Consider the following 24,643-nt stretch of genomic DNA (forward strand, 5'->3'; position numbering starts at 1 on the left):
CTTGTCATACATGTCTTTCACTTGTTTGGTTAGAGTTACCCCAAGATATATATTTTTATATTGTTTGTGGCTATTGCGAAGGGTAATATTTCTCTGATTCCTTTCTCAACATATTTATCATCTGTATTGAAGGGCTACTGATTTTTTTGAGTTAATCTTGTATCCTGCCACATTACTGAAGGTGTTTATCAGATGTGGAACTTCCCTGGTAAAATTTTTTTGGGTCAATCATATATACCATCATATCATCAGTAAATAGCGGAAGTCTGACTTCTTCCTTTCAAATTTGTAACTTTTTGATCTCCCTTTTTGTCTTGTTGCTTTAGCTAGGCCTTCAAGTATTATATAGAATAGATATAGAGAGAGTGGATAACTTTATCTTGTTCCTGATTTTAGTGGAATCGATTTGAGATTCTCTCCATTTAGTTTTATGTTGGCTGTTGTCTTGCTGTATATTGCCTTTATTGAGTTTAGGAATGTTCCTTGTATCTATGAAGGGGTGTTAAATTTTATAGAAGGCTTTTTCAACATCTAATGATATGATCTGTGTTTTTTCTTATTTCAGTTTGTTTATATGGTGAATTACATTGATAGATTTTGATATGTTGAACCATCCCTGCATCTCTGGGATGAAGCCTACTTGATCATGGTAGATGATTTTTCTGATGTGTTCCTGGTTTGGGTTTGCAGTAGTTTATTGAGCACTTTTGCATCAATGTTCATGAGGAAGGTTGTTCTGTAAGCCTCTTTCTTAGTTGTGTCTTTGTGTGGTTTGGGTATTAGTAATTATAACTTCATAAGAAGAGTTTGATAATGCTACTTTGGTTTCTATTGTATAAAACAATTTAAGGAGTATTAATATTGGTTCTTCTTTGAAATTTTGGTAGAATTCTGTGCTGTAACCATCCAGCCCTGGGTTTTGTTTGGTGGGCATAGCTTTGCTGACTTACTATCTCCTTAGGGATTCTAGGTCTATTTAATCTGTTTATCTGGTCTTGATTTAATTTTGGTATGTGGTACTTATCCAGGAATTTTCCATTTCCTTTACATTTTCCAATTTAGTGGAGTATAGTCTTTTGAAGTATGACCTGATGATTCTCTGGATTTCCTCATTGTATGTTGTTATACCCTCCTTTTCTTTTCTGACTTTGTTAATTTGGATATTCTCTCTCTGCCTTTTGGTTAGTTTGGATAAAGGTTTTTCTATCTTGCTAATTTTTTGAAGAACCATTCCTTTGTCTCATTGATTCTTTGTATTATTTTCTTTGTATTTTTTTGACTTCAGCCCTCAATTTGATTATTCCCAGCCATCTACTCCTCCTGGAATTGCTTTCTTTCTTTCTTTCTTTCTTTCTTTCTTTCTTTTCTGGAGCTTTCAGTTGTTCTGTTATTTTGCTAGTGTTGCATTTCACCAGCTTCTTTATTTGTTTCTCCAGCTTCTTTATGTGGGCATTTAGTGCAATGTACTTTCCTCTTCTCAATGTTTTCATTGTGACCCATAAATTTGGTATGTTGTGTCATTATTTTCATTGAAATTTAGTAAGTCTTTAATATGTTTCTTTATTTTTTTCTTGACTTAGTGGTGATTCAGTAGAGTGTTATTCAATTCCCATGAGTTTGTGTGTTTTCTGCAAATAGTGTTGTTGAATTCTAATTTTAAGCTATGGTGATCTGGTGAGATACAGGGGTTTATTCCATTTTTTTTTATCTGTTGACATTTGTTTTGCTACCTAGTATGTGGTCCATCTTAAAGAAGATTCCATGGGATGTTGAGAAGATAGTGTATTATTTTGTGTTTTGGGTGGAATGTTCTATAGATGTCTGTTAAGTCCATTTGAGTCATAACACCTGTTAGTTCCTTCATTCATCTGTTAAGTTTCTATCTGGGAGGCCTGTCCAGTGGTGAGAGTGGGATGTTGAAGTCTACCACTATTAGTGTGTGGGGACTGATGCGTGGTTTAAGCTTTAGTAATTTATCTTTTACAAATGTGTGTGCCCTTGTATCTGGGATATAGATGTTTAGTTTAGGAATTAATCTTGCTGGATTTTTTCTGTGATGAATATGAAATGTCCTTCTTCATCTCTTTTGATTACTTTAACTTTGAAGTCTATTTTGTTATATATTAGGATAACTATTACAGCTTATTTCTTAGGTCCATTTGATTGGAGAATCTTTTCCCAACCCTTTACTCTAGGGTAATGTATGTCTTTGAAGTTGAGGTGTGTTTCTTGTATGCAGCAGAAGGATGGATACTGTTTTTGTATCCATTCTATTAGCTTCGTCTTTTTATAGGTGAATTAGGGGATATTAATGATCAGTGGTTACTAGTTCCTGCTATTTTTGTTTTAGTTGGAGATTGTAGGTTCTTCTCTAAGACCCACATTTTAACTAGCCCTGGGTAGTTAGCTTCGTTTATCAGACCAGGCATTATTTTCCTCTTACTGAGTTGGTCTTAAATCTTATCTAGAGAGGTGGTAGTTACCACCAAAGTATGTGTGCAACTATCACAGTTTTAAGGTTATGGTGCCATGCTGGTCATTGTTGTGGTTCAGAGGCACCATAGCTAGACAGGACTATTAGTTGCTTTCCTCCTTGGGAAGCTTGCATGACACCTTCTGATACCAAGAAAGCTAGTTCTTAGGGAAGAAACTTTCAGATCAGTTCTATCTCAGGACCTCTGGACTCTGCTTCTGAAGTGCATGGTGTCTTTGGCATTAAAGTTTTGCCTTCCACTTTTGGGAGGCCATCAAAGGTAATGGCAATAAGAATTAGCCCTGGCTAACACCTCAAAAGAGGACTTCACATGCCTGATGATAGTGTTTTTGTTAGATGGTCTATGGTTGTGAAAGAAGAGGCAGAAAGATTGTATGAAATAAAAAGAACAGGGAGGGTTTGTGCTTGCATGTGTGTGTGTGTGTGTGTGTGTGTGTGTGTGTGTGTGTGTGTGTGTGTTTACAACTCTTAAGAATGTCAGAAGTTTTACCTATAAAATTTCATCAATGTGGCTACCTAAGTATGAGATGAATAAGAAGGACAACATGGACTAGCTAACATGAAAGGGGGAAAGCTCAGGATGTCTCATCCCTGCATAAAGAACCACAGGAAACTAAAGAATGTTGAGAATGGTGGAACTAATCCTCCTCAGGGAACAGTACACCAATTGTTTATCAGTACTAACCAGTCAGTCCTGAAAAAAACATACAAGTAACATTATATGGACTGTGTAGGTTGTGTTTATTTATTTAAGCATATATATGTGTCTAACAAGAATTGATGAAAAATTGGGCATGTGTTTGAAAGAGAGCAAGGAGAGGCAAATGGGAGGATTTGAACAGAGCAAATGAAAGGGGGAGAAAATAATAAAATTTTATTATAGTCTCAAAAATAAAAGATAATTCAAAAAGAATTATGAAAACATCATACACAAACTTACTATTTATAAACTAATTAAAAACTATAACAAGGGAAAAAAGAGTAAAGAAGAGTGACACTTGTGAGTAGGTATGACATACAGGTTACCTGATTGCAGGACCTGAACACGGCTGTTAATCTGCCTGAGTAATTTAGACCTCTGTGGATTTGAAATTTCCATGAAGGATAGAGAGGGAAAATATGAGGTTACAAGTTGAATAGTGCTGCAATGATAGTGTGATAGATAATATAATAAAAATTTCTAAACCATACACACAGACTGCTGAAATGTAAGAGTGATGAGTGCTCAATGGTTCAGCCTTGCTAGCATGGCAATATACAAGCTATGAGGGAAACGCTCCAATGTGCTTTGTTTGTTGAGGGTGTGACTGGCTCAGGAGGGCTAGTTGGAGTTTCTCTTTAATGAATGTCATTTTTTTATATTTCCATGAATTTAAACTCTTTTAATAATATGAACACTCATCCTAAATTTCTTTAGGATGCACAAAAATTTGACATAGAGGTTTCTTGATGGCAGCATTCTGGTAGCTTATGTACACTGATGCTACGTGTTAATACAGTACCAAGGAAGCAGTATAAAAGCCTCAGGATATACACATCTGTATGTAGCACAGAGCATGACTGCATACGACTTCAGCATCCTGCCCTGGGGAATTATTAATTTTGTGTTTCCATTTTAATGGTAATCTACAGTATCTGAACTAGAACAATTGTCTTCAAAATCTTTCAGGTGAAATGTTTATGTTTGATCCAGCACATCAGGTTGTAGTGTCCCATTTGTGGGGTTTGGGACAAGTCAGTCACCGCTGGGTCTCTTGGGCATCTCCCACCCAGGAAACATTGTGCCAGAGCCAGATACATAAAAGAAAGGGAGAGGACGGCTGAGATTCACCCTGTGCCAGAGCCAGATACATAAAAGAAAGGGAGAGGACGGCTGAGATTCACCCTGTGCCCTGCACTCCAACCTAATGCATTTTAAATCAGTATCTCCTCCTCCTGTGACATGACACAGGAATAAAAGTAAGTTAGATAGTTTGTTTTCAAAAAGTTAATATATGCATTCATATATTTAAGAACTTAGAAAATGAAGTAATAGGAGTTTTAATTTTAATTATGTTGCATTTTCTTTCGGTATACATTTCAGATTAATTTTCAGGTTTTCATTTTTTATGATCCTAATATCTCTGTGCTGTTCGCCCTAAGATAGTTTGGAACAAGGTTAAAGGTAGACTATGACAGAGAATCTCCAGGAATAAATAATTCCTACTGGTACCACCTAAGAAAAGAATAATTTTCTAAAAAAAATTTATGTCTGTAAAAGCCTTGAACAATCTTCTTGTCTTAAAATGCATTTTTAAAAATTAGAGCATGCAATTGAAAACTGACATTTTATTATTTAATCGCATCCTTTTTTAGATGACGTGCTAAGAGGATACATTATCATGCACATTTTCCTCAATATGAAATGCATTAGAGTCAGAATCATGGAAAGGAGAGGCACTTTAGGAATCATCTTGTCAAATGTCCGTCTTTGGCAGAACAGACAGAGGGTGCAGAGACCTGGAGCCTTGTCACCACACAGACACTGGGTGAACATTCAGGACAATTCTGGATTCTCTACTCATTACCCTTCTCTAGAAAAACTGGATGCCTATCATACCCCAGTAAGAAGAAGCAATGACATGTCAGATGCTAGGATTCACTTGCATTTCCTGGGCGTGCCCTTCAATGTCTTCTCTATTTAATTCGACTTTTGCTTCCTACTGCTTGCAATCTAAACACCTTAAAGTGCACAGACCTTAACCCTAAAGGAAAGGAAAAGAAATGCTGGCATGATCATTTAGAAAAGACTTGTCTCTAGGTTCTAATAATAACCTGGCACCAATCTGACACATCTTTATGTTAATGCATATTTTACTTATGCTCTAATAATAATAGTAAAAACAATAATAAAACAAATAATAATTTAATGGGAAAATCGGATGTGGATATCCAATGGTCTCCTTTACTAGTTTTACAATATAAGAATTACTGAGATTTTAATTAAATGTAGGCCATGTTCATTTAGAACTTCATCAGGTAGAGCAGCAATTTTGTGACTACACTCAACACCTTCCCCTCCATTTCAGGTCTTAGCACATATATTAAATCAAAATATTTTTAGATATATGGAGTTTTTGCAGAATGTGCTTTGAAAGAAAATCTTAGTTTTATTTTATGTGTGTGGGTCTGGTGTCTGCATGTATATCTATGGATCACTTGTGTGCCTCTTGCTCAGAGAGGCTAGAAGTGGGCATCAGATCTTCTGGAACTGGAGTTATAGAAGTTTGTGAGCTTTCACAGGGGAACTGGAAATTGAACCTTGGTCTTTTGGAAAATCAACCAGTGCATTTAACTGCTGAGATATTTCCCCAGCCTCACTTTACAAAACTTTGTAGCTACTTAATTTGGAACATGATGAAAATATATGGATGTATTTGTATCCACATCATTCATGGATATATAACTCACTGAATTCTGTTGTATGTAATAAAGTCTGAAGAAAATTGGAAAATAGGGAGCTAGAGAGATGGCTCAGAGGTTAAGAGCACTGGCTGCTCTTCCAGAAATCCTGAGTTCAATTTCCAGCAGCCACATGGTGGCTCACAACCATCCATTATGAGATCTAGTGCCCTCTTCTGGAGTGCAAATATACATGGAAGCAGAATATTGTATACATAATAAATAAATTTAAAAAAAAACAGAAAATTGGAAAATAGCTCTTAGCATTTTCTTTCAGTTTAGTACCTAGATCATCTTTTGAAAAGGTATTTTAAAATTTTATTTATTTATGCCGTGTATATCCAGCTGAGGGGGGCACATGTGGCGTGCCAGTTTACTCATTCTATCATGTGGTTCCTGGGAATCGAACTCAGGTAATGAGGCTTGGTGGCAGGTGCTGTTACCAAGGGAGCCATCTTGTTGGCCTCTTGTAGTGTCTTTTATAAGTCCTTTGTGCCTCTTTGTCTATGTTCCTTATTTAATCTGGAATCTGGGGAATAGGAGGGTTCCCTTCCCTGGGCTTTGTCTTTGTTGGCAATTTTCAGCACTACCTCTTCAGATTTCTTTTACTGGGGAAAGACTTTTAAGTATTTTGTTTGTTTGTTTGCTTTGGGTTGTTGTTAAAAGGACTGTTATGTCTGAAACAGGAACCTGAAAATCAATCCCTCACTTCCTCCAAATGAGGTCAGTGCCCTGACACTCAAGCAGAGGGACAGTGATGCTTAGGATGAAGAGTTGAGAGGCTTGCTCAAAGAGTTAACTGTGAACCAGCTTGGGAGCATAGATAGAACTGGGCTGTTTCCCAGAAGAACTGAATCAGACCCATCAGCAAGTCTATCAGTGGATGTACACGAGTTGGAGAGAGCAGGGACTGCTGTGGTATATTATTATGCTTACTACATAAGCACACAAGTCCCACAACTTACATCATGGGCTCTGGAGTGTGAAGATTAAGTATGCTTGTATTAGAATTTATTAAATTAGTAAAAAGTTAATCTGAAATATGCATAAAAATGTAAAAAATAATTACTTTTTAATAAAATAATGAGACACAAATGATAAAATTGAAATAAATGGTAATTGTGTAGTCATATTATTTCTCTCTGACTTCTTGGTTTATATTTTTAGAACTTTAATCAGCTTCAAAATGAGTCTCATATCTTATTTAATCATCCTCTGAACACTCACACTAATGGTAAAAATAAGAAGTGTTGGAATGAGTTTTCTCCTTTTGTAACAAGTCTTTTCTTTTCTTTTTGTCCTGCCAGCCAGCTCACAAATAATGATAAGGGGACTTATTATTAATTATGAAAGTTTGGCCTTTAGCTTAGCCTTGTTTTCAACCAGCTCTCATAAATTAAATTAACCCACATTTTTATTAATCTACAATCCACCATGTGTCTTTTACCTCTATCCCATTCTGTGTGTCCAACTTGTTCTGCATCTCACTGGCATCTATCATGCACCTAGATTCATCTCGAGTGTCCCCCCTATGCCAGGATGTCCCACATATTTATCTTGTTTAGCTATTGGTCATTTAGCTCTTGACCAAACCCATCAGAAGGTGCCTTAGGCAGAGATGCATCTTTACAGTGTAAACAAATATTCTGCAACATCTTTTTTTCATGATTGAATTTCATTTATTACATAGTAGTCTACAATTTTTTATTTTGTTGACCAAAGTCTTCTTCCTCTATTTCTAAAAATCATGGCCTTTTATTAACATTCTCTTTACCTTTAATTAAGGTTAAAATTTAGAGTGAGCACATCAAAGTCCTACTGCTCTTTATTTTATATATCCAGAGTACATGTTTGATTTTCTCTAGTCTTCATTAGATTTGTGGGTATCATCAAAAATGCTTAAACATATTGTAGAGGAAGCAAAATGAGAATGCCGAGAGGATCCACACTGTGACAAAGGCAATGTACAGAGCAGCAGACTGGATCCCGTATAACTGTGTACCGAGAGGATAATGTCTGAAGACATGCTTGTTTGACATAGCTGGGTGGGGAGTGCTACTGGCAAGAGTGAGTAGGGGCATGCATTCCTGCTTAATGTGTTTTAAAAAAAAGTACAGTGTGGCTCCCAAGAGAGAACAGGAGATCTAAAATCTTACAGCCCTGGTGCTGAGCAACAGAAAAGAAAACTCTAATTATGTTGGCTGAATAAAGGAATGGGCCAAGTAAAATGGTTCCTTGGACCACAGTGTCTGTGTCCTCAGGGACACACAGGAGAGAGAAAGGGGAGTAAATAATGATCACTTCATGAGACCAAGCCAGGATTCTTGTTATTATTTTTCTTCTCACACTACTCTCAGCTTTTGAAATACCTAAAACTGGGCTAGATTCAGGTATGGTACATCTGTATTGGTCAGTATTTTGAGACTTGAAAAATACTAGAGAAAATTAGGTAAAGAAGTGAGAAAAGCTTGTTTCTTGGCTCATAGCATAGAGGTTACTTGGCCTGGTTGCTTTTGGGCCTGTGGAAGGCAGTAAATCATTGTATATGGTGCTCTCTTCAAAATGACTAAGAAAAGGGACAAGAAAGGGCTATGGATCTCATCTGGCCTTTAAGAACACATCTCTAATGACATCCAACAGTCCCTCCTCTAAAAGGCTTTATCATTTTACATCACATCAGACTGGGGACTAAGCCTGTATTGAATGCATGCGTTCATCTTAGGGCATCCCAAATATAAACTGTAGCAATATCTGAGGCAATGGAAACCTACTTCCAACCCCACTAAGCATTTTCTTTCTAGAAGTTCCACAAGTTTGTGAAATCTTGTATTCCCTTAATTTCCTGGCATTTACATTGTTTCATATTTCAAACACCCAAAGTTGTTAATGGGTTTAAATCTGAGGAAGATTCCATATATTCCCTCAACCTGTTTCAGGTGCCATACACAGAGAATTGAGAACCACAAATGGCTCAAAACAGTTGGAGAATTTCCCACAAATAAACTCTGGCACCTTGGTAATTAGCATTATTTACTGTTTATTTTCATATGTTTGCTGATAAAAGGAAGTTATTCACAACTAATGCAAACAAAAAGAGACCCTCTGGGTTTCTACAGTTCTGTGATGCTTCAAACACACCATTACTAAAAGCAATTAAAGGCTTTTTGTAAAGTGACTAAAAAACAACCATAAATATCCTCATTAAAATGTTAATTCATTTTTATCTTACCAATTAATGATATTCTGCCACAAAATGAATGGGGAACATCTCATTTGTTCATCTCTGACGGAAAGAATTTTAATTCTTAGAAGGGAGGGTGGTAAGAAACTAAATAGACGTAATTGTCAATGGAAACAGAGTCTTAGTCTTTGGTGGAGGCTGTAAGTCTCATTTAGAAAGAAGTTAGTTTCTTCCATAATAGTCATGCCACTATTGCACAAATTGGTATATCTTATCAGGTCAGTTGTTATTGCAGCTTTCATGGTTCGTGGCTAGGTAAGATCATTGATGAGTTTGTTCCTCCAGTAGCCTGTAGAGCATCTTCTGGCAACTATGAAAGGATGAAGCTTCCAGTTCAGTACAAGCTTGATTTCTCTACATCCTATGACTCAAGTTGATAGAATCTTCAGCAACAGGATATTACCATCAAGTTCTGTAGGGTAACAAACACTACTGCCTGTGTCATTTGGGACATTTATGGGATTCTTCTGACCAACAACTTCAAGGTCGGTGGCCCATACCTGACCTTTGGATTTTGTTTATTAGTGTTTGGCATCTGGGAGAGGAACTATCTTTCTCCTATATGAGACAGTTTAATTTAAACACTTTTATATATGCATGTGTATATATTTTTAGGGAGATGCTGAAATAGTCTTCATTTGGCTTTTTCAAAGGTCTTTTGTGTTAGTTATTCCCTCTCTTACTGTGTTATCTACTCTGTCCTTCCAGTCCCATTCCCTGTCTCAACTCTTCTTCTCACTTTATTCCTCTTTTGTTCTTCATACCAACTATGTTCTGTTGTGGTATAATCTTTTGCACACTGTGAAGATGTGTCACTGTTATTGGTTTAATAAAAACCAAACGATCAATAGCTAGGCAGGATTTCCAGGCACAAAGAATTCTGGGAAGAAGAAGGGCTGAGAAGCCAGACAGACATGGAATGAGTCATACACACAAAATAGGATAGAGGTAAAAGCCACTGGGTAGAACATAGATCAATAAAAATATGGGTTAATTTAAGTTATAAGAGCTAGTTAGGAGGAAGCCTAATCTATTGACTGAGCTTTCATAATTAATAATAAGTCTCTGTGCCATAATTTGGGAGCTGACAGACAGGACAGAAAAATCCATCTACAATGTTCTGCTACCCACTCCCTTGAAACTCCAACCTCCATGGCCTTTTTTTAGTTTCCTGGAGGTTACAGGTGTTGCAATTTAAACACACACATATGAAGATTTAAAATTAGGATTTTTCTCGGCTTGAGTGGCTTCACTCAGAATGATTATTTTAAGCCTCATCCATTTAGCTGCAAATTAAATAATTTTAATAATTTTAATCCTAATCCCATAATTTTAATCCTAACTTGGCCAAGAACCCATGGCTGGGTAGGTCATTGGCCCCAGGAAAGAATCTAGTACTATAACTCTGACCAACATATACATATTTTTTATCAATAGATTAATTCAACCCTCTTCAAGAAACCTTGGCCTTCAACAGCTGGTGATTAATATAGAGACTCACAACTAGTCAAAGTTCAGAAAACAAGAAACTATGGAGTGTTTATTCATAAATGAGATATCCACATCACATGGTTTATTCTATCTAAAACTTCTAAGATTCAGTGATCATCAGAGTAGAGGGTGTGGGAAAAAGTTGTAAGGGCCAGAGGTAGTTGAGAATTTCTGTCGGAGGAAGAACATGATTTATTCAAAGATTACAGCCCTTAGTCGCCTTTCTAGGTTCCATGAGCTGGCCCTCCACCCATGCACATAATTGACACCACTAAGTGGGACTTGGTGGGTTGAATGGAAAAGAACATGAATTTGGGAGTGGTGATGGTATGGGAGGAGTTAAAGATTGTTTGAGCAATACATGTTGTATGCATATATGTGATTATCAAACAAATCAAAAACAAACAAAGAAAAGGTATTTTATTAATCAGAAAAAAACTAGATTTTAATAGGTGATGGGATTTAATAATTCTTTCAGTAATATGGAGGCAGGTGGATCCAATCAGATAGAAATTAAGATCAAATAGATGTGGAGCTTAAGAGATAGCTGATGAGTCTGTACATTCCTGAGAATGGGAGTGTGGACTGAGGAAAGAAAAGAGACAAGAGACAGAAGGGCACTCAGGAAATAGTGAAAAAAAAAAGCCCCAAGTTTATTACTTACAGTCCTTATATACCCCAATCAAAAGGGGAGGGCAAAAGACTTCTATGATACAAAGAACAAACAAGCATAATTACCTTCCCAATACCCAAAACATTTGGTCACAATACCTTAAGCCAAACATCCTGTAATTTGGTCTTGAAGGACAGGACATTCAGTAGCTATACCTTATGCCAAACATCCTGTTGTTTAACCTTGAAGGAGCAAGAAGAGGTTTGAACTCTCTGCCCTTAAGTCAAGATGGAAGGACCCACTTCTGTGGGTCTCCATAGGCTTAGTAGTTAAGAATGCTTGTGACTTATGTTCAATGCCAGAGTTTCATTTCCAAACTCTACATTGAGCAGCTCACAGTAATCTATAACTGCAGCTATAGGGGATTTGAGGCCTCTTCTGACTGCCAGGGGCATCAAACATGCACAATACAATCACACACACACACACACACACACACACACACACACAGAGAGAGAGAGAGAGAGAGAGAGAGAGAGAGAGAGAGAGAGAGAGAGAGAGAGAGACAGAGAGAGACAGAGAGAGACAGAGAGAGACAGAGAGATGCTTAAAATACAAAGTAATTTTCTTTATGAAAAATGCAGAATTTGTGGCAAAATGAAATGAAGTCTGAGACAAATTAAGTTAATAATTTTTAAGTATGTTTTTAATTGAAAACCCAGTAGGAAGCATAAGAAACTTCCTCTTGAATGGTTGATCCAGGTATTCCAAATGATTCCCAAAGCATAGATTACTAATGTAGGTTTGTGCTTCCTCTTAGTGGTTGAGGGTGGCCCCCTATTGCTGAAGAAATAACACACTTAGGATATAGGACTCAGATGACTCAACTGAATCTAACCTGAAAGCCTGGTCTCTGTAGTCTGGCTTCCATGATACTAAAAACTGCTATGGAAGTTGCAGGGGAAGGAAACAATTTAGCAATCCTGACCAGCTGCAACACCTATGAAACACAACAATCTACCAGCATGGCCAGGTATGCATAAAGGTGCAATAAATGGAGCTCACATGTTGGTGAAAACCACTAGCTGTGTAATTGGACTTGAGGCCTATTCAAAGGCTGGAAATTGGGCTCAGTACTGGAAACCTTGCCAGCTTTCTAGGACTGTAGAGGTCATGGGCCTTCAAAGAGAATCTACTATGACCTCTTTTCTAGACCTATGTAATTCCATACTACATCATAAATCTTATCTCTATACCATGGATAAATTCATAATTTTAAAGAGGTTGGATGATAGAATGAGGAGATTTTTGTAGGTGTTGGGTTTTGTTTCTGTTTTGACGCTTATTTCTCTTTCTGAGACAGTCTTACTATATAGCAGAGACAGGCCTCAAACCTGTGAACCCTTTTCTCAGCCTCCTTGGACTATGATTGTAAGTGCAGCCATTCTTCATTCCTGCCTGGCAAGAGAGATCTTTTTCAAAAATACATTTTATTGTGTATATTTAAGGAATAATATATACTGTCAGAAGTGAGCATGGTGGCAAAGCCTGTTATCCTAACAATTTGAAGGTAGAGGGTCATGATTTCAAGGACAGTCCTGTCACAAATCACCAAAGCTAAACTAAAAACAAAATTATGATGTTATGAAATCTACAAGTGGTAAAATGGTTACTGTAGTTCACTAAACAATTGAGTATTATCACAGTCTTGTAATTACCCATTTTCCCTGTGCAATGAACAATTACAGGGTCCTTATTTTGCAAAGGGCTTGAGCTCAACACTGTACTATTAAGCCCAATTGTGTTGCATCTGCTCATCCTCTGTATTTGTGGTCTTGTATCCTTTGGCCCATTGGCCTATTTTCTCCCAGTCATAAACTATGAACCCTTGCTCTCCAGGGAGATGGCTGTCATGGGAAGTGAACTTCACTTCTTCCAGAAGAACACATGAGACTTAGAAACACTACTGAGGAAAGTGGTGATCTCTGTGTTATTCTCAATAACCAATTCCTATTTTATTATCAGATCTTAGTTCAACCGAGAAAAATCAACACATTTAAATATTAATCATTTTGAGCAACCAACTCTTGATTCAAAAACCTGGCATCTATTAATAGAACAGATAATGAACCACTTTTTGTGAAACCCATGAGCAGACTGATTAATACATTTCACATGTTATTGAGAGAGATGAAAGCAAAGGAGATAATAACTGCGTGATGAAGTGATTGCTTCAGCTTCATGGGATTATTGTTTTGCTCCTCACTGCTAATAGCCAGATATGTGAAATGCTAACATCAGATGCACAGAGTTATACAATGTCTGAATTGTTTAAAATTATTTTTTATTTTTTATACGTTTTCTGGATTATTTCTATTTTCCAGGAACCAATTCTTGGATTAGTTAACTCTGTTGGCATATATGACTGCTATTTCACTCTGTAATGTCTAGGTAGTAAATAGTCTTTTACCACTGTGTTAATAGATAATTTTATTACTTTAAATACTCAAAGAAATTTTGACTTCTCATAGCCAAATTTTGTCCTTTTGTGATTGGAAATTTGTGTGTAACTTGCATATGCAGAAGGAATCATGACCCAAAGTCTCTTGGCCTTCCCTTCCAACCATGAGCCTAACCAGTGTTTTCTTTGTGTGACATGTTTTGATTATAAATTGTCTTTAAATTTTTTATAGTAAGTCTCTCCTACTATTATTTATTATTTTTATTATAGTCAAGAAATCTTTAACTTTGTCATGTTTATTTTTAATATAATCATGCACATTTTATCTGACTTATGCACTCCTCTTGATGATCTACAAATGGTATTTATTTTTCCTCTTTATATAAAACTTTATGCCCACAGAATGGGAAAAGATATTCAACAAATGCACATCTGACAGAGGGCTGATCACCAAAACATACAATGAACTCAGGAAGCCACCAAAACACCAAGCAATCAATTAAAAGTTGGAGTGCAGAACTAAATAGAGAATTCTCAACAGAGGAATCCAAAATGGCTGAAACACACTTGAGAAAGTGCTCAACCATCTTTAGTCATCAGGGAAATACAACTCAAAACCACTTTGAGATACCATCTTACTCATGTCAGAATGGCTAAAATCAATAACACCAAATGACAGTCTATGCTGGAGAGAGTGTGGAGAAACAGAAACTCTCCTCCATTGCTGGTGAGAGTGCAAACTTGTACAACAACTTTGGAAATCAGTATGGCAGTATCTCAGGAAAATGGGAATCAATCTACCTCAAGATCCAGCAATCCCTCTCTTGGGCATATACCCAAAGAATGCATACTCATACATTAAGGATGTATGTTTAACTATGTTCATAGCAACATTATTTGTAATAGCCAGAACCTGGAAACAACCTAGATGCCCCTCAACTGAAGAATGGATAGAAAAAATGTGGTATATTTACACAATGGAGTACCACTAAGTGGAAAATAACAATGGAATCTTGAAATTCCCAGGAAAATGGATGGAACTAGAAGAAACCATACTCAGTGAGGTAACCCAATCATAAAAAGATAAACATGGCATGTACTCACTCATTTTTTATTTTTAGACATAGAGCAAAGGATCCCTAGTCTACAATCCACACTGTCAGAGGAGCTAGGAAACAAGGAGGACCCCAAGAGAAGATTGCATAGTCCCTTGAAGAAGGGGATAGGGACAAGAACCCCTGACCACACTGGAGCCCAGGGGCAGGGAGAGGAAGGAGAGCCTTCATCCAGTTGCTGTTTGAAGCAGAAACAGACACCTACATCTAAGCACTGAACCATACTATTGGAATTCACTTGTGGAGAAGGAGGAAGGATGAGCAAAGGAGCCAAGATGGGGTTGGAAACACCTGCAGAAACAGTGGACCTGAACTACTGATAGAATGGAGACCCTAGTTATAAAGCTGGGGAAACAGCATTGGACCAAACCAAGCCCTCTGAATGTGGGTACCAGCTAGGAGGGCAAGACAGTCTATGGGACCTCTAACGGTGGAGCTAGTCTTTATCCCTAGAGCACAACGGACTTTGGGAGCCCATTCCCTATGGAGGGATACCATTGCAGCCATGAGACAGCAAGGAGGGCCTAGGCAACATGACAGACTTTTTAGGTCCTTGGTGGAGGGCCTCAATATCCCTGGGGAGGAATCGGGGGATGGATTGTGGGGGTTGGGTGGAGAACATTGGAGAATGGGAGGGTGAGAGAATGGGGGATGGATATGTAATTAAAGAATTTAAATAAAAAATAAATAAAATAAAGATAACTTTATATGCTTTAACTTATTTAATATTTGTGGTGTTAAGATTTCAAAAACAGACTCATTAATATTTTTTTTCCTGTCACTTTTTCCAATATATTTGAAATCATACTTTGAGAACAACAGCATGTTCCTTACTTTCAACAATGTTACATAGTAATCATACAATCTCAGGAGAGATGGCTCATTGAGATTGCTGACGACTGGGGCATTTTTCAGGACTGCCTTCCACATACTCTGCTGCATGCATCACTATCAGTTACCTCTGACTGACTCTGGGTGTTTGCCTAAACCCTCAGGTCCCCTGGAATTGCTCTAACATTTAATTTCCTTAAATGTTTTTTAAATTTAGAAAGAAAAGTTTTATAACTCTTTTACTGGCCTTTTAAACAACTGCTATTTTTCTGTCTGGCTGTTCCAATTCTACACAAATTTTAATGATTCGCCTCGTCATCACAGACATTTGGGCCTTGGGGGATTCATGGATCCCAGGTATGAATCCAGGAATACTTGAAGATGGTCTGGTCTATATCCTCATTTTAGAACAAATCTTGTCATTTTCTCTATGAATCTTGCTGCCCACCTGTATTCTACATCTCAACTGTAACCCTATTTATTCTTTCATTTCTCTATGCAAGAAATAGGAGGATATATTGTATTCTTTACTATATTTTGCCATTCTGTTCATATTTAGTTTCTTCTAATTGCTTTAAAAGAATATTATCGGGGACCTCCCATCCTGGGGCCTGCAGGCAGATCGACTCGGCCCCTAAGTACCAAGCCACCATGAGTCTGCTGAGATCGATGGGCTACTCCCACCCCCACCTCAGGACAGATGTGAGCTGCTTTGGCCCAACTTCTGCCTTCCCACTCTGGGAACTCCTGTCCTGGGTTCTGCAGGCAGATCTACTCGGCTCCTAAGTACCAAGCAACCCTGAGTCTGCTGATAACTCTGTGCTAGTGATGCACCCACCTCAGACCCACCTGTATCTACCTTGAGAACCATCAGAGTATCAGACCCTCTTGAACCCACTGGAAGAGAACCTTGGACCCATACACACCAGGAAAGGAAGAGACACCACCTGCACTCACTGGAAGAAGAGATGAGTAGATGACTATATAAGAACACATCCAACAACAGAAAAAACAATATGATGCCACCAGAGTCTAGGGACTCTACACCAGCAAGACCTGAACATCCCAACACAGATGAAGCAGAAGTGAGCAACCTTAAAAACAACTTCATGCAAATGATAGAGACCCTAAGAGAGGAAATGAGAAAATCCTTCAGAGAAATGGAAGAAAGGACAAATCAAAAGATGCAAGAAATCAAGGAAAACCAAGGAAATACAATTAAACAACTGAAGGAAACAGTTTATGACCTGAGAACTGAAATAGAGACAATAAAGAAAACACAAACTAAGGGAACGCTGGAAATAGAAAAGCTGAGTAAACAATCAGGAACCACAGATGCAAGTATAACCAACAGAACACAAGACATGGAAGAATTCAGATATCCTCAGATACAGAGGATAAAAGGAAATAAATTCATCAAGCAAGGAAAATCTTAAGTCCAACAAATCCTTAACACAATATATTCAGGAAATATGGGACACCATCAAAAGTCCAAACCTAAGGGTAGTAGGTATAGAAGAAGGTGAAAAAACTCAATTCAAAGGTACAGAAAACATGTTTAACAAAATCATAGAAGAAAACTTGCCCAACCTAAAGAAAGACATGTCAATGAAAGTACAAGAAGCTTACAGAACACCAAATAGAGTGGACCACAAAAAAGTCCCCTCATCACATAATAATTAAAACACCAAACATACAGAATAAAGAAAGAATATTAAGAGCAGCTAAGGAAAAAGGCCAAGTAACATATAAAGGCAAAACTATCAGCATTCCACCGAACTTCTCCATGGGAACTTTGAAAGCCAGAAGGACCTGGATAGATTTTCTACCAACTCTAAGAGAACATGGATGCCAACCTAGACTACTACACCCAGAAAAGCTTTCTATCACTATAGACAGAGAAAACAAGATATTCCATGACAAAACCAGATTCAAACAATATGCAACCACTAATCCATCCTGACAGAAAGTACTGGAAGGAAAACTCCAACCTAAGGAAGTTAGCTACACTCACAAAAACATAGGCAATAGATAATCCCACTTTACCAAAAGCAAAAGGAAAGAAGGGTAAATCCCACACACAATACCACTATCAACAACAAATCAAAAACAAACAAGATTAAGCACTCAATGGTCCTTTATTTCCCTCAATGTTAATGTCTTAACCTGCCTATAAAAAGACACAGGCTAACAGAATAGATACAAAGACAGAATCCATCATTCTGCTGCATACAAGAAACATACCTCAACTCAAAGACAGACATTACCTCAGAGTAAAGGGTTGGGATAAGATATTCCAATCAAATGGACCCAAGAACAAGATGGAGTAGCTATCCTAGTATCTAAGAAATTAGACTTCAAACAAAAGTCGATCCAAAGAGATGAAGAAGGTCATTTCATAATCATCACAGGAAAAATCCATCAGGAAGAAATCTCAATTCTAAACATCTATGCCACAAATACAAGTGCACCAACGTTTGTAAAAGAGACATTATTAGAACTCAAATCACAAATAAGACCTCACACAGTTATAGTGGGAGACTTCAATACCCCACTGTCACCACTGGACAGGATCACCAGACAGAAACTTAACAGAGAGACAAAGGAACTATCAGGAGTTATGACACAATTGGGATTAACAGACATCCATAGAACATTCCATCCAAAGACAAAATAATATATCTTTTTTTCAGCACCACATGGAGCCTTCTCTAAAATAGACCACATACTTGGCAAAATAGGAAACATCAACAGGTACAAAAAATTGGAATAATCCCCTGTGTCTTATCAGATCACCATGCTTTAAAGTTAGAATTCAAGAACAACAGAAATTGCAGAAAACCTACCAACTCATGGAAATTGAACAACACACAATTGCACGACTCCTGGGTCAATGAAAAAATAAATAAAGAAATTAAAGACTTCCTAGAATTCAATGAAAATGAAGATACAACATACCCAACCTTTTGGGACACCTTGAAAGCAGTACTAAGAGAAAGTTCATAGCTCTAAATGATCCCATGAAGAAAATAGAGAATAGTCACACCTTACAGTTGACATCACAACTGAAAGCTCTAGAATTAATGGAAGCAAATTCACCCCAGAGGAGTAGAAGCCAGGAAATAATCAAACTGAGGGCAGAAATCAATAAAGCCTAAACAACGAAACTAATCCAAAGAATCAATGTAACAAAGAGTTGGTTCTTTGAGAAAATCAACAAGATAAGCAAACCTTTATCAAAACTAACCAAAAGGCAGAGAGAGAGAACACACAAATTAACAAAATCAGAAATGAAAAGGGGGACATAACAATGGACACTAAGGAAATCCAGAGAATCATCAAGCCATACTTTGAAAACCAGTACTCCATAAAATTAGAACATTTAAAGGAAATGGACAATTTTCTGGACAGATATCACTTACCAAAATTGAATCAAGAACAGATAAACAACTTAAAGAAGCCTATATCCCCTAAGGAAATAGAAGCAGTCATCAAAAGTCTCCCAACCAAAAAAAGCCCAGTGCCAGATGGCTACAGTGCAGAATTCTACCAGACATTCAAAGAAGAGCTAATACCAACACTCCTCAAATTGTTCCACACAATAGAAGCAGAAGGTTCATTGCCAAACTCTTTTTATGAGGCTACAATTACCTCGGTACCCAAACCACACACAGATATCAGGGATAACAGGAACATACTTGAACATAATAAAAGCAATATAAAGCCAACATCAAACTAAATGGAGAGAAACTCAAGCGATTTCTATAAAATCAGGAACAAGACAAGGCTGCCCACTCTCTCCATAGCTCTTCAATATCATACTTGAAGTGCAATAAGACAACAAAAGGAGATGAAAGGTATACAAATTGGAAAGGAAGAAGTCAAACTTTCACTGTTTGAAGATAATATGATAGTTTACGTAAGTGACCTGAAAAATTCTACCAGGGAACTCCTACAACTCGTAAACACATTCAGCAAAGTGTCAGGATACAAGATTAACTAAAAAAAAAAAAAAATCAGTAGCTCTACAATATATAGAGGACAAGAGGGCTGAGAAAGAAATCAGAGAAACATCATCCTTTACAATAACCACAAAGAACATTAAATATCTTGGGGTAACACTAACCAAACAAGTGAAAGACCTATATAGCAAGAACTTTGAGTCTTTAAAGAAAGAAATTAAAGAAGATACCAGAAAACGGAAAACGCTCCCATGTTCTTGGATAGGTGGGATCAACATAGTAAAAATGACAATCTTGCCAAAAGCAATCTACAGATTCAGTGCAATCCCCATCAAAATCCCAGCACAATTCTTCACAGAACTTGAAAGAACAATATTCAACATTATATGGAGAAACAAAAGACCTAGGATAGCCAAAACAACCCTGTACCATAAAGGAACTCCCAGAGGCATCACCACCCTTGACTTCAAACTCTATTATAGAGCTATAGTACTGAAAATAGCTTGGTACTGGAACAAAAAAGACAGACCAATGGAATTGAATTGAAAACCCTGATACTAACCCACAAAACTACGAACAACTGATTTTTGACAAAGAAGCTAAAGATATACAATGGAATAAAGAAAGTATCTTCAACAAATGGTGCTGGCATAACTGGATGCTGGCGTGTAGAAGACTGCAGATAGATCCACTGCCATTGCCATGCACAAAAATTAAGTCCAAATGGATAAAAGACCTCAACATAAACCCAGCCACACAACCCCTTAGAAGAGAAAGTGGGAAGTACCCTTGAATGAATTGGTACAGGAGACAGATTCCTGAACAATACACCTGTAGCACAGACACTGAGATCAACAATTAGTAAATGGGACCTCCTGAAACTGAAAAGTTTCTGTAAGGCAAAGGACAGTCAACAAGACAAAAATGGCAGCCCACAGATTGGGGAAAGATATTCACCAACCCCTTATCCGACAGAGTACTGATCTCCAAAATTTACAAAGAACTCAAGAAACTAGTCACCAAAACACCTAATAATCCAATTAAAAAGTAAGGTACATAACTAAATAGAAAATTTTCAACAGAGGAATATAAAATGGCTGAAAGACACATAAGAAAGTTCTCAATATCCTTAGCCATCAGGGAAATGCAAATAAAAACAACTCTGAGTTATCATCTTACTCCAGTCAGAATGGCTAAAATCCAAAACACCAATGATAACTTATGCTGGAGAGGATGCAGAGAAAGGGGAACACTCCTCCACTGCTGGTGGGAGTGCAAACAGCTACTTTGGAAATCACTATGGTGATTCCTCATGAAAATGGAAATCATCGTACCACAAGAACCAGCAATTCCACTCTTAGGCATATACTCAAAAGAAGAGTATTCATACAAGGACATCTGTTCAACTATGTTCATAGCAACATTATTTGTAATAGCCAGAACCTGGAAGCAACCTAGATGCCCCTCAACTGAAGAATGGATACAGAAAAGGTGGTACATTTACACAATGGAGTACTACTCAGCTGGAAAAAAAAAAAAAAAAACAATGGTATCTTGAAATTCTCAGGCAAATGGGTGGAACTATAAGAAACCATTCTGAGCGAGGTAACCCAGTCATAAAAAGACAAACATGGTATGTACTCACTCATATATGGGTTTTACACATAGAGCAAAGGATTACCAGCCTATAATCCACACCACCAGAGAAGGTAGGCAACAAGGAGGACTCTAAAAGAGACATATGTGGTCTCCTGGAGAAAGGGAAAGGGACAAGATCTCCTGAGCAAATTGGGAGCATGTGGAGAGGGGAGAGGGAACTAGAAGAATGAGAAGGGGAGAAGAGGAGGCATGAGGAGGACATATGGGAGCAGGAAGGTTGTGTAGGGGAAGAAAAGAGGAGAGCAAATAAGAGATACCATCCAAGAGGGAGCCAGTATAGGTTTAAAACCAAATCAGGCACTAGGGAAATGTCCAGAGATCTACAAGGATGATACCAACTAACAATCTAAGCAACAGTGGAGAGGCTACCTTAAATGCCCTCCCCTGATAACGAGATTGATGACTAACTTATATACACTATCCCAGAGCCTCCATCCAGCAGCTGATGGAAGTAGATGCAGATTCCCACAGCTAAAAACTGAACTATATTGGAATCCAGTTGCAGAGAAGGAGGAGTGATGAGCAAAGGGGTCAAGACCAAGCTAGTGAAACCCACAGAAACAGCTGACCTGAACAAATGGAAGCTCTTGGCCCCCAGACTGATCACTGGGAAACCAGCATGGAACTGATCCATACCCCCATAAATGTGGGTGTCAGTGAGGAGACCTTGGAAATATATAGGGCCTCTTGTAGCAGATCCCTAGCGTAGGAATAGACTTTGGGATCCCATTTCACATAGAGGGATACTCCTTTGGCCTAGACACATGGGGGAGGGCCTAGGCCCTATCCCAAAGGACATGACAGACTCTGAAGACCCCCATGGAAGGCCTCACTCTCACTGGGGAGTAGAAATGGTATTGGATAGGTAGGGTGTTATTGGTGGGCAGGGGATGAGGGGTGGGGGATTGACATGTAAAACAATCTTGTTTCTAATTTAAATAAAAATAAAAAATAATATTATCTATGAATTATATTTATATTATTTTGAAATGACTGAATACTTTTCTTTTTAAGTTTCAGCCTTAGAACATTTAATGATAATGCAGTCATGTGCACCTGTATTTTATGTTTTCTACATTATCTTTTATACTTAGAACTTTTTTTCATGAGGAGGTATCCTGAAAATCAAAGCCATGGAGTCAATGCAGTAGCTGTAATGTAAAAAGCAGCTTTTCTAAATGTTTCACTAAAATACCTGTGAAGGCACAGGGAACAGATGAAACTCATGACTGCACAGACTCGAGGAGCATTCCATGTCAGAATGTGAGAAAATAACTCCCAGACAGACACGTATTCTAAACAAACCTACTCATATCTCATGCCTTGCGGTAGAAGGATGTGCTCTAAAGAGATGCTGCGTATGGAAACAGGATGAAGAGCTATCACCTTTCATCACTGGCTGCTTCCTGAGTCTGGATTGCTTAGAAAGTGACACCCTCACCACTCCCTGGTAAGAGGGAACTTTGCTCTACTTGTCACTTCCTCTTGTGCTGTTCCCTGTTAAGACTCTTGGAACTTCTCACTTGTTAATACACTGTTTTTTTACTGCCTCCACTGTCTCCTCTATTAGATGACAAGTCATTTGGGATAGGGATTGTTGATTAGTCATCTCTGCATTCCACTGTCCAAGTGATTCTGTTCATTATTGAAAACCCATAACAAATATTTGCTGAGTTGAAGTATACAATTAAAATTAGATCAGTGTTTGAATAGTGTAAGAAGTTTTCACCATGCTTCATACATAATTCTGTACCCTGCTATCCCTCTTTTTCAAAATGTGAGTTTTCAAATATTAAATAAATTCATTCTGATTCACAAATAAAAACAAGCTACATTTCTCTACCTGGCAGTGCTATACATTGCATAATGTATTCATCAATTAAGCTATTGTCTTCCGGTATAAGCCAGCGTGTCTTTTCACAATTCTGACTTATGAAAGGAAGGAACTTCAGATGTAAGTATCACCAACAGAATACTAGAGATGGAAGAGAGAATCTCAGGTGTTGAAAACATGACAGAGCCAAAGAAACTGTTAAATCTAAAAAGATTCCTGACACATAATGTCTAGGAAATCTGGGACACTATGAAAAGACCAAACTTATTAATAGCAGAAACTGAAGAAGGAGAAGAATCCCAGCTCAAAGGACCAGAAAGTATTTTTTAAAATCATAGAAGAAAATTTTCCCAACCTAAAGGGCACGCCAATAAAAGGTACAAGAAACTTACAAAGCACCAAATAAATTAGACCAGAGAAGAAAATTCCCTTGTCAAATAGTGATCAAAACACTAAACACACAGAACAAAGAAAGAACACCAAAAGCTGCAAGAAAAAAGACCAAGTAATACATAAAGGCAGACCTACTAGAATTACCTGTGACTTCTCAATGGAGACTCTAACAGCCTGGACAAATGTCTTGCAGACTCTAAGAGATCAGGAATGCCAGCCCAGATTACTATACCCAGCAAAATTTTGATCACCATAGATGGAGAAAACAAGATATTCCATGACAAAGTCAAATTTAAGCAGTGTCTATCCACAAATCCAGCCCTACAGAAGGTATTAGAAGGAAAACTCCAACCCAAGGAGGACAATGACATTCGTGAAAATCAGGCAATAAATAATTACACACCAGCAAAACCATAAGAAGGGGAACACACACACACACACACACACACACACACACACACACACACTGTCACTACCACCACCACCAACAACATAACAAGAATTAACAATGACTGGTCATTGATGTCTGTCAAAATCAATTAACGACTCAATTTCCCAGTAAAGAGACACAATAAGAGAATGAATGCAAAAGCAGGATCCATCCTTCTGCTGAATGCAAGAAACACCTCAACATTAAAGATAGACATTACCTCAGAGTTGATAATGATTTTGCCAAAATGCTTTTACCCCAGGGTTGGAAAATATTTTCAAGCAAATGGACCTAAGACATAAACTGGTAATTCCATTCTAATATCTAACAAAATAGACTTCAAACAGCTCTCAAGCTAGATTTCCAGGACTCTTCCCATATTCTGTGCCTTTCCTCTCTCTACATTAACTCTATAAAGCCAGGTCAAGGCCAATTCTATAGGCCCTTTTTCTTCACAGCGAGTGTCCTCATTGAGGTTTTACCTGCCACCTGCCTTTTGTGTCATCACTGTAGCTTTTTGTTTAATATCTCTTTAAGTGTTTATTTTAAAGAATGTTTCATTTTCTGAAATCATAATACAGTTACATCATTTCTTTTTCCCTTTCCTCCCTCCAAACATATACTTACAAATAACATTATATGAGTTGAGCAAGTTGTATTTGCATATTGAGGAATGCA

Source organism: Cricetulus griseus (assembly GCF_003668045.3).
Source record: "Cricetulus griseus strain 17A/GY chromosome 1 unlocalized genomic scaffold, alternate assembly CriGri-PICRH-1.0 chr1_1, whole genome shotgun sequence".
Lineage (NCBI taxonomy): Eukaryota > Metazoa > Chordata > Mammalia > Rodentia > Cricetidae > Cricetulus > Cricetulus griseus.